The sequence below is a fragment of the Plectrocnemia conspersa genome, unplaced genomic scaffold (assembly GCF_051122295.1).
Source record: "Plectrocnemia conspersa isolate PC_06_02 unplaced genomic scaffold, ASM5112229v1 ptg000001l, whole genome shotgun sequence".
Classification (NCBI taxonomy): domain Eukaryota; kingdom Metazoa; phylum Arthropoda; class Insecta; order Trichoptera; family Polycentropodidae; genus Plectrocnemia; species Plectrocnemia conspersa.
The window spans coordinates 10062501-10067500 of NW_028277165.1; the positions used below are offsets into that span (position 1 = coordinate 10062501).

General features: G+C 56.0%; 1 long non-coding RNA gene across 1 annotated transcript in view; it reads right to left on the minus strand.

The window, feature by feature from the left end:
* Positions 1–5000, minus strand: part of LOC148238738 (uncharacterized) — a 477006-nt gene that overhangs the window by 405594 nt on the left and 66412 nt on the right. The window lies entirely within an intron of this gene.

Below are 5000 nucleotides of genomic sequence, written 5' to 3' on the forward strand. Positions count from 1 at the left end.
GCGTCCTTGTGTGTGGTATTTTTGCTGCTGAGGGCAGACTTTGCAAATTTTTGTGTCGGGGAGGGCGCGTTCTTTTCAGCGCGAGCCCCCCCCTGTCGTCGTTCTGTGTGGCGAGGTGCAACCGTCATGATCTGATGAGTCGTCGTGATTAGTCAACTAGTGACGCGTGTTTTTGTGTGGAGTATAAGACTCTGGCTGAAAAAAGGGCGACAAGGGTTAATTAGTGGATCGTCAGCTCGTCCGGTTGTTCCTGAAACATACTTCAGGTGATGGTATGATTAGTGTAGAATTAATAATGTAAAAATAATTAGAGTAAATGAAGATTGGAAATTGAAAATGAAAATTATAAATTATAAATTGAACATTGAGATTTGAAAATTGAAAATTAGGTGTTTTTTATGTGATTGGTGATAATAATAACGTGGCGAGCGTCGCGCGTCGGTTGTTTCGTCGCGCGAGCTGAGCTAGATGTACCTGTAAATTACGGGATAAATTTCTATAGAGATGGCGAACGTCCGTCCTACGGAGGGCGGACGTCCTCGCGGTCGGCGTATGCCTTGCAAAATTTGCTGAACGCTCTGAAGTTTCTCTTCGTGGCGACCATGTCTTCGTGGTTCGGAGGTCTTTCTTCTTCGAGCTCGAGGGCCGCGTATAAAACGGCTCTTTCTGCCTCGAGCTTCGGGCACTCCCATAAGACGTGCTCGGAGTCCTGCACTTCTGCGCCGCACGGGCATCCTTTTTCCGCGCTAAATCCAAAGCGGTTTTGGTATGCGCGGAACGCTCCGTGTCCGGTCATAAATTGCGTGGTGTAGAAGTCCGGTGTCAGCCAGTGCTTCTTTAGTCGTTCGGCTATTTCTGGCAGAAATCTATATGTTAGCCTGCCGGTGTCGGCAAGCCTCCATCTTTCCTGCCATGCGTCGAGCACCACCGCCCTCCCGAGTCTCTTGATCAGGGCCAACCTTGCTGCGGGGGTGGGCTCTCCGCCTGGAGGAGTCAACTTACTCCCGTCGATCACGGCATCTCTGCCTTGCTTAAGATGGAACACGGCGGCCCTGTACTGCGCCGTAAGGTCGATGGGCTCGACCCCGGCGAGCGCAAGGAGCGCCGCGTTCGGAGCTGTCTTAAATGCTTTTGTGGTAAAACGCAACGGGGCGGTCTGAGTCCTCAGCAGCAATCTCTGAGGGAGACCTTTTGCCGCTTTTGCGGCCCATACGCTCGCGGCGTACGTGACGATGGGGACGTAGATGGCCTTGTACATGACCACCCGCGCCCTGAAGTTGAGGCCCCAGCTGAGGCCTCCCAACCTCGCGATCTTGCCTAAGGCGTCGCGGCTTTTCTGTGCGACGTGCCGAATGTGCACGTCGGGATTAAAATTTTGGCGGATTTGCACGCCCAAGTAGCGTGCAGATTGAACGATTTTAATTTTGTGGCCGCCCATGTGGACACGAGGTGTGCTCGTCAGGTTCCCCTTGAGGAAAACTGCTTCAGTTTTGTGCGGGGCGAAGGAGAGTTTGTTCTCCGCGCCCCACGTGTGGACGGCGGCGAGAGCGAAATTCGCTTTCTCCGCCATTTCTCTCCCGGAGTCGGCTCGGATGAGGAGCAGCAAATCGTCGGCGTATGCGATCAGTTCGCACCGCGACGGAAGTGCGACGTTGAGGACGTCGTCGAACAGTATATTCCATAGGAATGGCCCCAGGACGGAGCCCTGGGGGCATCCTCTTTCCAGATTCTTCCACACGAGCGACGCGCCGGCGTCTATTACGACGCGGCGGTCGGACAGGTATGACCTTATGACCTTGAGGAGGTCAGAGGGTATCCTCTTGTTGCGAAGCTTGTCCACGATGCCTGGCCACCAGGCGTTGTCGAAGGCCCCCGAAATATCGAGGAGCACTCCGACGACGTAACGCTCCGAGGACTGCTCTGTGGCACTTTTGGCGTAGTTAATCGCGTCCTCGGTGCCCCTGCCGGGGCGGAACCCGTATTGTCTGGAGGACAGGGCGAAAGCACCTTTTTTAAGATGCTCTTCGAGTCTATTGCAAATGACCTTCTCGAAGAGCTTGCCTATGGTCGGGAGGAGCGTGATCGGCCTGTACGCCTTCGGATCGGATCGGTCCCTGTTCCCGGGTTTAGTGAGGATCACCATCTTTCCGGGCTTCCAACAGCCCGGAAAGACTCCCTCGGAACGGCACTCCTCAAAGACTATCTCCAGGATCGGTCCCGCTATCTCCCAACATTTTTTTATAATGGTGACGGTGATGCAGTCCAATCCCGGGGCGGTCCCCTCTCGCATGCGAGAGAGGGCCTCCCCGATCTCGGACCGCCTCACCGGTTCCGACTGCGCGGTGTCGACCTCCTCGTTCATTCGTGCTCTGATCGCACTCTGCGTGACTGAGTCCATCTCGGTCGGGTCTCTCGGAAGCAGTGCCTCAAGGACGTTCTCCGCCGCTTGTATCGAGTCGATTGCGCAAACACCGTGCCGGTTTTTGACGTCCGCTAGCGAGGTCGCCGCTCGGCTGCTCATCTTTACGCATCTGTATGGGCCGCCCCACACGTTCTCGTCCGACTCTCTCTTGACGAATTCTCTCCAGTGATTTCGTTTGGCGGTGCGAATGAGGGACTTGTATTTGTTGATGTGTCCTCTCCATTCTCGTCTTATCGCCCTGAAGGGGTCGTCGCTCGGGGTTTCGCTGGTCACCATTTTCGACCCTCTGGCTTTCACCGCCTTCGCGAAAAGGCGTTGAGCTCGGTTGGCCGTTTTACGGGCCTCCGTGAGGGCCGGGGACCACCATTTGGGTTTAGCTTTGCGCGGGGGAGGCGGCTTGCTGCGTGGCAGATTCCTCTCGGCTGCGGCTATTAAAGCCATTTGAAGCGCCTCTGCTTTGGCTTCGGGGCCGGGTCTGAGCGTTCTCGCGGCTTCGTCGAGTTCTATTCCTAGATCTCTCCCCAGTTCGGTCCAATTCGCTTTCGCGATTTTGAATCTTCCGGGGAGGATCGTGCGCGTCGTTTGGCGTGCGGTGCTTGCGCTTTTCTTTTCTTCGCGCCTGCGGTGAATCCGCATCGTTATGAGTCTGTGGTCCGAGAGGCACGCTTCGGTGTGGATCCTCCAGTCCGCCAATCCTAGTCGCGATTCGAGGTTATAGAAGGTGGCGTCCGGCGTCGATTCGCCCGTTGGGCCGTAGTAACTTGATTCGGAGGGGCCCTCGCTCGTCGCGACCGATAGGCCGCTGGCGATGACGAAGTCCTCCATTTGTCTATTGACTACCGAATTTTTATTATATTTTTTCTCATCTGGATCGCCCCAGATGGTCGAGTGGGCGTTGAAATCGCCTCCTATGATGACGTTCTTTCCCCTGAGGGCGTTTAGAGTCGTCGTAAGGCCGTCGATGTGGGTGCCTATGTAGTCTCCGAATTTGAAGTAGGCCGACACCACGTAGATGTCGACCTCTTCCGCTGATATATGGACGACCGCTCGGCACTCGTTTGACATTTGCGTCAAAAGAGTGGCGCGCAGCGTCGGATTAAGAACGGCGATCGCGGCTCCCGCGGGCTGAATCTCAAAGATTCTCGCTCGCGCGCCTATTCCTGCCGTTTTTCCCATATAAGTGTATGGCTCTTGGATGAGGGCCACGTCGATGCTGTTCTCCAACAGGTTTAGTTCGAATTCTGCCATTGCGTCTCTGCAGTGGTGAAGGTTCTGCTGGGCGATCCTGATGTCTCTATTTGGTTTGTTGGGTGGACTAGCCATTTGTGTTGGCTAGTTCCCTTGCCAATGCGGTCTTGTAGGCCGGGCAAGTTCTGTCTCCAGCCCTGTGGGCCGGGGATTCGTGCTGCCTTCTTAGGCGGCAGCACGTGGCGCAGTTCGCCGGCTTGTCCCTGTTGGGGCAATCGCCGTTCTCATGCGCGGCTCCTCCGCACCAGGTGCATGAGAGCTTCTCTGCTCTGCACCTGGTACTTGTGTGCCCGTACAAGTGGCACTTGTAGCAGCGGACCACTCTGATGTGGTCCCTGATGCGGTGGGCGGAGTAGCCCACGTATAACGTCCCTCTCGCGACAAGCGCCCTGTGGACGCTCGGAGGGAGAGACAGGACTGCGTGGGTCCGGTCCTTGGCCCTCGTGTTGAGGCGGGTGACTATTTGGGTCTCTTGGAGGAAGTCCTCCTTTTTCATTTCCGGAATCGCCTCCTCCACGTTCTGGTGGAAGAGTGCCTCCAGGAGGTCCTCATTGTTGATCCCCGAGGGGATATCGTGGACGATGGCGCGCGGATTTCTCAGTCCGCGTAGTGAAGCCTTGATGCCCACCTTCGCGAGCTTCTCATTGAGGGCGACCAGCTTCTCGGCCTCCTCTCTGTCCTTGATTAGGACTGTCGCCGTGTTGCCGGCTCCCGGGAATAATCCCCTCACGTGCAGTTTCACCGCTGCCGGATTCACTGCTTTTTTGAAGGACTCTATTGTGTCCTTCGGGCTTTTGTTGCTGTCTCCTATTGGTGTTAAGACCACGGCTGTGGAGATTGCCGATTGGGCAGGGCGGGGGGCCTGAGGGGCCTCTCCTCTCAGTTCGTTAACGATGCTTGCCATCGTAGGCGGGGGGGGAAGGCGGCTCTCTATAGCCCTGAGGCGACGATCGAGATCGTTAGTTATTTGCGGGGCTGATGGCCCGGGTTTCGAGGTTTGAGCTTCGTCAAACAGTTCCTCGATTTTGCCGAGGAACGATTGGAGCTCCTTTTTTCCGGCTCTCGGGAGCCGGTCTTGAGCCTCTATTGCCCCTGCGAAGTCCTCGAGGATCTTCGCGAGGCGCTCTTTGGTGGAGGTCTCCGCTTTTCTGCGGGGCTCTTGGGCGGCTGCTGGTGGGGCGGGGGGAGATTTCTTCTCCTCCGAGTTGTTATTAATCGTGGGTAGAGCGGGGAAGTCTTCCCTTGCTGCTCTCTTTTTTCCCATTTGACTCCTCTCTGGGAGTTTCTTCTTTTCCTCGAGGCTTTGCTCTCTCATTCTTTCCGCCTCGAG